At 28.9% G+C, this 12,500-nt stretch overlaps 2 protein-coding genes across 9 annotated transcripts in view; one reads left to right on the plus strand and one right to left on the minus strand.

The window, feature by feature from the left end:
• LOC135217344 (ecdysone-induced protein 74EF-like) overlaps nt 1-12,500 on the minus strand; it is an 865,315-nt gene that overhangs the window by 459,797 nt on the left and 393,018 nt on the right. For 7 of the 8 annotated variants that reach the window (XM_064253154.1, XM_064253153.1, XM_064253162.1 and 4 more), the window contains one exon: nt 9,572-9,670. The exons of the other annotated variant lie outside the window; for it this stretch is intronic. The gene's annotated coding sequence lies outside the window, so the exon portion shown is untranslated. The remainder of the gene's footprint in view (nt 1-9,571; nt 9,671-12,500) is intronic. 8 annotated transcript variants of the gene reach the window in all.
• Nucleotides 1-12,500, plus strand: part of LOC135217345 (U7 snRNA-associated Sm-like protein LSm11) — a 327,200-nt gene that overhangs the window by 282,469 nt on the left and 32,231 nt on the right. The window lies entirely within an intron of this gene.

Raw genomic sequence — 12,500 nt, forward strand, 5'->3', positions numbered from 1 at the left:
TGTAATATATATTATATATATTATTATATATATATATATATGTATGTTATATATATATATATATATATATATATGTATGTTATATATATGTATATGTGTATATATAGATAGTGTATATATATATATATGTATATATATATATTGTCTAGATGTTATATTCTATTATATATATATATATATGTATATATATATATATATATATATATATATATATATATAGTATAGTATATATATATGGTATATATATATGTATATATATATATGTAGATATATATGTATATATATGTATATATATGCATTATATATATGTAATATATATATATATATATGTAATATATATACATATATATATATATAACATATTATTATACATAAAATGATATATACAATATATATATATACATATAATATACTATATATATGTATATATATAATATGTATATATATGTATATGTGTATATATATATGTATTATATATATATAATATGTATATATATCTGTTTTTTTAATAATTATATATATATTGTATATATATATATATGTATATATTATATCATATATATGTATATATGATATGTAATGTATATATATGCATATCTTATATGTTATATGTATATGTATATATATGTATATATATATATAGATGTATATATAATATATGTATATATATATGTATACATATAATATGTAATTATATAATGTATAATATATATTATATATATAATGTATGATATATATTATGTATATATATATGTATATATATATTATATGTACCACCCTATATATATATATCATATAAAGATATATATAGTATATATATATATATATGTATATATCTATTATATATATGTATATATATATATATAATGTATATATATATTATATTAATGTATATAGGATATGTATATATATATACATATATATATATATAATAATGTATAATCTATATATGTATATATATATGATATTATATATGTCATATATGTATAAATGTTAGTATATGGCATATAATTCGATATATGTAATAATGTATATAATGCATATATATATGTATATATGTTTGTATAATATATGTATTAAATGTACTATATATATATGTATATATATATGTATATATATTATATATTACGTATAATATATATAATTATATGCAATAATATAGATTATTATGTATAATATTATATGTATATATCTATTATTTATATATATCTAGATATATATAATTGTTATACATACAATACATGTAATTTATATATTATATATATATATATATAGGTATATATATATATATATGTATATATATATATGTAGATTAACATTATATATGGATATAGATATGATATAATATCTATACATATATATATTATATATTAATCTATATATATATACTATATGTTTATAATCGTATATAATATATGTATATATATATATATGTATATATATAATATATACATATATATATACATAGATTATTGTATATATATATATATAACATTATAATATTACCATACATATATATATATATACATATAGAGATACATATATATACATACATATATATATACATAGATATATATTAATACAGAGATAGACATATATATATATAAATTATAATATGATATTCATATATTAATATATAACATCTATATATAATTAACATAGATATTCGAGATACAGATATATAAAATGATACATTATATACATTACCTATAATAGTATACATATAATAGATACATATATACATATATATATACACATATATATACCGATATATACATATATATCTACATATATAACAGATATAGACATAAGTAAAATATTATAATATATAAATATAGATATTATAAGATAGATATAACATATATATCTATAATATACATATATATATACATATATATATCATATATTAAATTATAATACCATATATATATACATACCTATATATAGGATACCATATATCCATTATATCTACATATATTAAAAAAAACAGTATATATACATATATATTATACAATATATATATACAGATATATTATATACATATATTTATATATAACATATATATATAGACTTATATCATATATACATATATCTATACATATATATATACATCTATAACATATATAACTACAAATAATAAACATATATATATATACATATATATATAAATATATACATATATACTATACCTATATATATAACACTATATATATAATATATAGTACATATATATATAACAATATATATACATATATATATATACATAATATATATATAATACATATCTATATACTATATATATATATATACATATATATTATACATATATATATATACATTATATATACATATTATATATATACATATATATATACATAATATATTATATATATATATATATACAATAATATACATTATATATACATATATATATATATATATATATATATATACATATATAATATATACTATACATATATAATACAATATCTATTAATTATATATATATATATACATATATATATATACACATTATATATATATATATACCATATTATACATTATATATATATAATAAACATAATATATATACATCTATATATATATACGATATATATCATTATATAAATATATATTTAATACATATATATAATATACATATATTAATATAATATTATATATATACATATATATATTATATACATATATATAATAACATAATTTTATATATATCTAATATATATACATATATATATACATATTAATATACATATATATATATATAATATTATTATAAATATATATAATATAATTATATTATCATTATAATATATACATATATATATAACATATTCTATATATATATACATATATAATATATATACCATATAGTATACATTATTATAATTATATAATATATATAAGTCATATATACATATACATATTATATATACAATTAATATATACATAATATAATATATATATATACATATATATATATACACATATATATATAATACATATATATATATATATATACATAATATATATTATTATCATATATATATACAGATATAAATATAATACATATATATATATAATATATTTTATATTATATATATATACAAATATTATAATACATATATATATACATATATAAAATAATCATAATATATACATATATATAATATATATATATACATATATATATACATATATATATATATATATATACATATATATATACATATATATATATATACATATATATAGTATATAAATATATATATACATATATATTATAAAATATATATATCATATTATATATAATATAGATATATATTAACATTATATACATATACATATATATATATATATAATATTATACATATACATATATATATATATATAACATAATTATATATACATATATATAATATCATATTTATTACATATATATATATAATACATATATATACATATAATTATACATATTATATATATACATATATATATATATACATATATATATATATATAAATATACATATATATATATATACATATATATATATACACATTATTAGATAACATATATATATTACATATTATATATACCATCTATATATATACATATATATATCATACATTATATATACATATATTAAATACTTATATATATCTATATATATATTATAATATATATATCTACATATAATATAATACATATTATATATATATATATATATATATATAATGTGTGTGTGTTTATGTATATTCCTTAGAATTTCGAAGATATGTTTAACCTCTCATGGAGAAAGGTGAATTTTATAAAGTAAAGTCTACTCTCTACTTTTCATAATAGTTGTAATTTGCACTATTTTCATGGAGTTTTCAGTAGCCTCATCAAAATGGGTTGCATAGCAACCATGTCTGGGAATCTGCAATCTTTTCACCATTTACCAACAATATTGGTACAAACGTAGTTGCTTGTGATGAAATTTCCACCTATTTGTTCTTAACTTACATCGTAAATAGGGGTTTCCTAAGAACTGATGATAAAAATAGGGTTCCTACGTGCTGAAATCATATAACCTTTTTATTTTTATTCTGAAATGTGACATTGTCTTATTGTAAAACACCCGACACTGACTGTACTTCTCGTGAGTTTTGTTGTCCCCAAGGCATACAAGGTGTGATCATAAAGTATCAGGATTGGTGCTATTAAAAAGAAAACTACAACACGTACCATTTTAGCATTTAATTTCCTTTGAAGAAGTTCTCTTTGGAAGCCACACACATTATCCTGCGTTCCTTGATACATTCGTTTGAATCTCCTCGACGTCCTGAAATTTTATCTTTTCAAGTGGGATTTGATTTTTGGAAAGAGGAAAAAGTCGCAAAGGGCGAGATCTTGGGAATATGGTGGCCATCAGACCGGGGCAATGTTGTGCTTGGCCAAAAACTGCAGCATAAGCTGCACTGAATAGGCAGGTGTGTTGTCATGATGCAATTCTGGCCTTTTCCAATGAATAGCATCTCATGAATGCTGCAACACGCACATCAGTACATACTCATTTACTGTAATACCAGGTGGAGTATACTCATGATGAACAATTCCCTTGTAGTCGAAGAAACAATCAACAATGTCTTCACATTGCTTTCAACTCATTCGTGCTTCTTCGGTCTCGGAGAGGTTGGGGTCTTTCACTGCGAAGATTGAGCCTTACTTTCAGGGTCATACCCTTAGGGCCAAGATTCATCATCCGTTACGACCATTTTCACAATGTTTTCATCGTTCTCAACGCAATCAAGGAGATCTTGCGCAACTAAAATCAGTTTCATTTTGGTCAGCTTAAACTTGGCAGACACATATCTCATACCCAAATCTTCAGGGAGAATGGACTGAACTGAACGGAACCTAACTAATCTGCATATCCTCCGATAACTTACAGATGGTGATCCAACGATTTGTCCTTACAGCTGCATGCACAACTGCTATTTTATTCTCAGTTCTGCTGGTTGTGGGTCTCCCAGAATGTTAATCACTATTGACATGTCGTTGGGCCATCTTGAAATTGTCTGAACCACTCGTACACTCATGTGCAGCTCATACTCCTCTCCATACATTTATTGCAACATTGAGTAGGTCTGTGTGTAGGTATCGCCGTGCAACGACCACACACTACACACTTTCCCTCCAAGCACTGCTGTAAAGAGCGGAAGTGAGCAAGGACGCTAAAAACTTACTGCATGCACAGTTGGGGGTCTGGGTCAACCTGCTCCTTTACTATAGCAACAGACCCGATACTCATGATCAGATCTCACAGTTTCTTTTTACTGATCACTGATTAAATCTTTGAAGTGAGTGGTACATGCATTTACATCTGCCAAGAGATGACAAGGAGTTTATTAGGTAAGGATGTAAATCCCTTTATCGAGAATGGTGGCACATAAGGAGAACTCATACCTCTTCTGTGGAAGATCTACAGTTACTGCTTGCAAATAACAGTGTATAGCACATATAAAGAACCACAATGATTTCCAACTTCGTTTTGCCAAATTTTGTGAGCAAAGGATGTCAAAGTTGCTAATCATAGTCTCCATGGCAATACACACCGATTTATCCCTGTTCGTTGGATCAAACTTGAAATGTTTATGAATTTATGAGTTGGGTATAAAGAAGTCACATTAGCACCTCTCGGATATAAACATTATCGGATAGTTTGATTCCCGATAACGAATATGAACTCTAGTCCTAGCTTTGGTGTCTTTTTTTAAATTTAGTGAGATAAAATATTCAAGAGGAAAAATTCACACCACATAAACCTAGGAAATATAAATATGCAGGAATTTCAGAGTTGAACCCAAGAGTGAATTTAAGGTGTTCAAGGGTCTCGTTGCTGCATCTCAATAGTACAATGCCAATCAGAAGTACCTTTATCTATATGAAGTCTGACGTCACCTCTATAAAAGACTATGAATTTGATACCGTTGTATTACAGAGCGCTAACCAGAAGCTATTAATCTGACCTACAGACAGCATTTTTAAAATAATTTCCAAAGGAGCTCAAACCCTACATTAAGTGTTAAATGAAGTTTATCCAAGTCGTTCCTGAAGGTACTTTTAAACGAAGGTACTTTTAAACAAGTACAGGAACGAAATAAAGAAATAATCTGTGACAAAGGAGAGTCAAGAGCTTTCATGGTGATGAGATCTCAAGTCACTCTATAAGAAAAGATTCTATATCGGAGGAATTTCTGTTAACAGCTGGGCCATTAGAGGAGTGGGAGCACCTCTCCTGGAGAAATGAATAACAGAATGTAGTCCTCCCGAAGAGGCGCTAAAATATATTCAAACAAAAGACAAAGCAGCTGGTGTTTTAGCACACAGCACACCAATATTTATAACATGGGAAGAAATAAATTAAGTTCCATGCAGTTAGGCATTGCTAAGCCTGTATGAAAAATTGAAGATCTACAAAAGTTTTCAGGTTCGAACTGAGCAAAGTGTTCTGACTTTCATAAGTAGTACATTGTCAAGAATGGTTTGCTTCCTGTTCACAGAAAAGAACGTACAGTACATGCGTTTATCTTTTTCAGTTCATTTTCTTGGATTAAGAATAAGAAAAACCAGCGCTGAATATTGTTGTACTTTGGTTATTCATCTGTTACTATTAAGTTAACCCTTGAGATAACCTCTCTCACCTAGAATGAAGACTGTTCTTGGACTGGCTCCTAATGTTATGAAAGCCGTAATTGCTTAGGGTACGTGTCTCTTGCTCCTCAGATATAACCATAGAGCCCTAGTAGAACAAAAAACGTACATTTCTTTGATGGTCACGTGTGATAGCAACAGGAAGTGCTCCAAGGTCACAGTACCCTAAAATGTCTGAGCGATGAAGCCAGGCTTCCTGGAGCACAAATATAGCACGTGTACGTTTGTTGGATATATATTCTACATTCATATGCATATAACGTCCAGCATATACAACTTTTACGTATACTTTTACAAAAAATCCTTTTCACATATCTCAGGGGTGAAGGAGAGACATCTCACTATTCTTTCATGTATGAGTATTTGTTGCATAAAAACCGCAAAGTTCATTTCCATAGTGTTGTCTATAAGAAGGACAAAAAGTCTGAAAAACTTAAAAATCCAATGAGGCTTCTCTTGAGGAGATTTCAATGCATCCCTATCAAGGACAATCCTTCTTCAATGACGTTCATTTAGTCCCACAAAGCACACCTAAGAGTCAGTCAACAAATGAGTGACTCAAGTGCATAACACCGCTGATTACTTCATCTATGAAGTTAAGCAGCATAAGGTCTGGTCAGTATTTGAACTAATGAACACCGAAGAATACAAAACAACATTAGGAGACAAGTTTCTCTGACCTTCTCTGTTTGGAATTGAAGGATACCAACTCCTGGAATGTTCTTCTCTTAAATCGTGCTGCTCCTAAGACCAGAAAAATGATGGTCGTTGAACAAGGTATAAAGAAAACCTTGAAATTTGCAACAAACTTGAAGTGTTTGGACTGAACAGAAGTACGCATATAATACAGTCAGTGAGTGAGTCGTTCCATTTATTGTGAGTACTAATAAACATATTGCACTTTTCCTGCAGTTTGAAGATGATATTAACAACCCATTTTTTTTTTACCTCTCTGCGAAATTTAGGCATACCCCTTTCACTTGCCAGATCTCCTAAGGGAACCGTAAAGATTACAGATTTCTTCACCAATCACATTTGTCACTGTTTCCACTAAAGCCTGGGATTTAACTCCCCGCCTGGAGGATACTCGGTTATGATATCAAGGGATTTTCAGCATTTACTTCATAGGAACGTCCTTTAGGATAGTTAGGCCACCACATGCCAATACTTGGTGTTCACTAAAGTTTATAGTATGTTTAGATTAATTGAATTTATTGGCTAAAATTTTTTCATATAAATATTTCGTACTCTATTAAAAGACAAAATGCGCGAAATACAGTATTTACATATTACGGGAGAGAGAGAGAGAGAGAGAGAATTACTAATCCTATACACCGTAATGTGATGTCTATACTTTCAATATTCTACTTACCATACTCGTCTACTCATCACTCACTAGCAAGTCTCAGAAAGAATCACTTACCTGAAAAGGAGAGAACAGAGCGTTAATATGGTCGTCATTCATTCTGTGAATGATTGATATTCGCTGTCACTTCATCACAAAATGTATATTTGGCGACGTCAGTGAGCAATACTATATAAATCAGAACCACTATTAACTGGCATTTTCCTTAAAAATTTCTTGTATTCGCAGCATAAAATGTTAAATCAAAAGCAGAAGCGAAACCTCGAATCACAGGTAAATCAATACGTCCTTTAAATGTCGCCATAATTGAGGAATGATTTACATTAGCTTAACCATTCCAAGCAACAGGACCTAAGTAGAGAGAGAGAGAAAAAAAAAAATCCTCAAGGATACCACAGTCACCCACGTTATCAGAGATGTGTTAATCATGTCAGAGGCAACAAATTTGCACAAATCGAATTTTAAAATTTTTTCACCAAACCCTTAGTCCCAACAATGACTCTGTAAGAAAACTTAAAAAGACTTTCTACGGTTTGGGTAACTTATCTTCATATCACCTGATTACATTCTACAGTCACACTGATTTTGAAAATGTCAAGGACCTTTAAATGCATCATAAATTAAATAGCATGACGGATGACCCGAGATATGATTTTTTTTTCTACAGCTGACGTTGGTGACAATTGTCATAGTGACAACAGTTTACGATTGAAAATCTACTGACATATCTTTTAACGAAAAGTCTCCCAAGGTTGAAGTTTTTTATACACGTTTTACTTATGATCAATACAATGGACCCAAATGCTTTAAAAGAATAATTGTCTCTTTTCATGACTCATATTACATCAAAGTGGTCCTTTAATTTTAATGGAGTTTTAATTACATTGCTAAATTGGTATTTGATTAACTTGGCAAAACCACATAAGTTAATGCAGTAAACTAAATGTTCCTACAGACTTCTGAACTCCAGTTATCTAAAGATGACATAAAACTAGAAAAGATGGGCTAGATATTGATCAAACGCCTAGATTTAAGAATTATTTTTACAATTAGATCTCTATTACTGTACTTCGACTTTGCTGACCATCAATGACTTGTTAGTTACAGAAGTGGTAGCCAACTTTTCAGAGCGCCTCTCCATCTTTAGTCATGTTCTCATTATATTTCTCGCATCATATTTTTGCCTCTGGTTATACTCAATATATTGATCATAAAACATATGAGGTTTCAGGATACTTTGCTAGTCTTTCCTACCTCCTTACACCTTGAACTTTCATAATTTCAGCACATCTGCAATTATGTCCCCAAGCTCAAGGCTACTGAAACTAGCATTAGTAAATCCTTGAAAATGAAATCGGAGGATATTACGTTTTGCAGCAGAGGCAAAATTACAGTTATGACTACTGCTAGCTAAAGTAATTTCAACATCTGCATTACCCGCTTGGCACTCATAAAGACTGGAAAACATAGTAAATCGACAAACATTACCTGAAATCAGAAGCGCCCGTGAGGCAGGCGGATCTCTCGATGAGAGCCTCACATCGTAGCACAGGGACCACAATGTGAGAGCCCACTTCTCTGAAGACTCTGCAAGAGGTGGAAGAGGCAGTGAGGCTCAGGTGGTGGGCCAGTAGAAGCTATCAACTGTTACAAGAATTCTGTTGTTGTTCCACTACGGTTAATGAATAGTTTGTAAATATGGAAAGGATTCATAATGTGCCACTAATAATACTAGGAAGTAATAAAGTGTAAGGAAAGAAAGGAAGAAAAATAACATTATTCAATATTTGCCTATGACTTGACGTCATTCAAAGGGTTAAGATGATATTTCTTTGAGTCATAGGCATTCACAGGGTCAAAATAATATTCTACGAGTCATAAGCTTCCAAAGGGTCAAAATAATATTCCTATGAGTCTTTGCCATTCAAAGGGTCAAGATAATATTCCTGTCTCTTTGGTATTCAAAGGGTCGAGATAATATTCCTACGAGTCATAGGCATTCGAAAGGTCAAGGTAACATTCCTATGCATCACAGGCATTCAGAGGGTCAGGGTGATATTCCTATTATTCAAAGGCATTTAAAGTGTCAAGATAATATTCCTATGAATCTGGTATTCATAAAGTCCATATAATATGCCCAGGAGTTACAGGCATTCAAAGGGTCAAGATAATATTCTTATAAGTCAAAGGCATTTAAAGGGTCAAGATAATATTCCTATGAGTCACAGGCATTCAAAGGGTCAAGATAATACTCTTATGAGTCACAGGCATTCAAAGGGTCAAGATAATACTCTTATGTTATTCAGGTCAAAGCAGTTTAAAGGGTCAAGATAATATTCTTATGAGTCCAGGCAAAGGCATTCAAGGGTCAAGATATACTTCTTAGGAGTCACAGGCATTCAAAAAGGATCAAGAATAATACTCTTATGAGTCACAGGCATTCAGGATCAATGTAATACTCTTATGAGGTCACAGGCATCAAAGGGTCAGATTAATGACTCTTTAAAGGGTGATCACAGGCATTCAACAAAGGGTTCAAGATAATACTCTTTTATTGATGATCACAAGCATTTCAAAGGAAATCAAGTAATATCTTGGTGAAATCACAAAGGCATTCAAAGGGTCAGATAATACTCTTATGAGTCACAGGCATTCAAAGGGTCAAGATAATATTCTTATAGTCACAGGCTTTAAAGGTCAAAGTAATAATTCCTTGGTCACAGCATTCAAAGGGTCAAGATAATACTCTTATGAGTCCACAGGCATTTCAAAGGGTCAATAATATTCTTATGAGTCCACAGCATTCAAAGGTCAAGTAATTATCTATGATCATCAGGCTTATCAAAGTTCTTACGAGATAATTTTATCAAGTCACAGGCATTCAAAGGTCAAGATAATACTCTTATGAGTCACATGGCATTCAGGATCAATGTCTATTCCCTTATTTGAGTCAAAAGGCATTCAGGGTCAAGATAATACTTCTTATGATCCACAGGCATTCAAAGGTCAAGATAATACTCTTATGATCCACAGCATTCAAAGGGTCAAATAATACTTTCTTATGAGTCACGGATTCACAGGATCAAGGTAATATTCTTGTGAAATACCACAGGGCAAGTTTCAAAAGGGTCAAGATAATACTCTTATGAGTCACAGGCATTCAAAGGGTCAAGATAATATTCTTATGAGTCACAGGCATTCAAAGGATCAATGTAATATTCTTATGAGTCACAGGCATTCAAAGGGTCAAGATAATACTCTTATGAGTCACAGGCATTCAAAGGGTCAAGATAATATTCTTATGAGTCACAGGCATTCAAAGGATCAATGTAATATTCTAACGAGTCAGGCATTCAAAGGTCAAGGATAAATACTCTTATTAGTCCAGGCATTCGGATCATGTATATTCTACAGTCACAGGCATTCAAAGGGTCAGTAATACTCTTCTTAGGTCACAGGCATTTCAAAGGATCATGTAAATATTCTTAGAGTCAAAGGCATTTCAAAGGGTCAAGATAATACTCTTATGAGTCACAGCATTCAAGTCAAGATATTTACTCTTATGAGTCACAGGCATTCAAAGGGAATCAAGTAATATTCTTATGAGTCACAGGCAAATTCAAAGGGTCAAGATAATATTTTACGGTCAAAGGACAACTCAAAGGGTCAAGATAATACTCTTATGAGTCAGAGGCATTCAAAAGGTCAAGATAATACTCTTATGAGTCACAGGCATTCAAAGGGTCAAGATAATATTCTTATGAGTCACAGGCATTCAAAGGGTCAAGATAATACTCTTATGAGTCAGAGGCATTCAAAAGGTCAAGATAATACTCTTTAGGATAAGGCATTCAAAGGTCAAGATAATCTCTTATGATTCAGGCATTCAAAAGGGTCAAGATAATATCTTATGACTAGAGGCATTCAAAGTCAAGATATCTCTTATGAGTAGGAAGCATTCAAAGGGTCAAGATAATATTCTTATGAGTCACAGGCATTCAAAGGGTCTAAGATAATACTCTTATGAGTCACAGGCATTCAAGATAATACTCTTGTGAGTCATAGGCATTCAAAGGGTCAAGAAATATTCTTTATGATCACAGGCATTCAAAGGGTCAAGATAAACTCTTTATGAATCCCACAGGCATTCAAAGGGTCAAGATAATATTCTTATGAGTCACAGGCATTCAAAGGGTCAAGATAATACTCTTATGAGTCACAGGCATTCAAAGGGTCAAGATAATATTCTTATGAGTCACAGGCATTCAAAGGGTCAAGATAATATTCTATGAGTTCACAGCTTCAAGGTCAAGGATAATACTCTTATGAGTTCAGAAAGGGCATTCAAGGGATAATATTCTTATAGTCACAAAGGGTCATTCAAAGGTCAGGCATTCAAAGGGTCAAGATAATACTT

Source organism: Macrobrachium nipponense, chromosome 7 (assembly GCF_015104395.2).
Source record: "Macrobrachium nipponense isolate FS-2020 chromosome 7, ASM1510439v2, whole genome shotgun sequence".
Lineage (NCBI taxonomy): Eukaryota > Metazoa > Arthropoda > Malacostraca > Decapoda > Palaemonidae > Macrobrachium > Macrobrachium nipponense.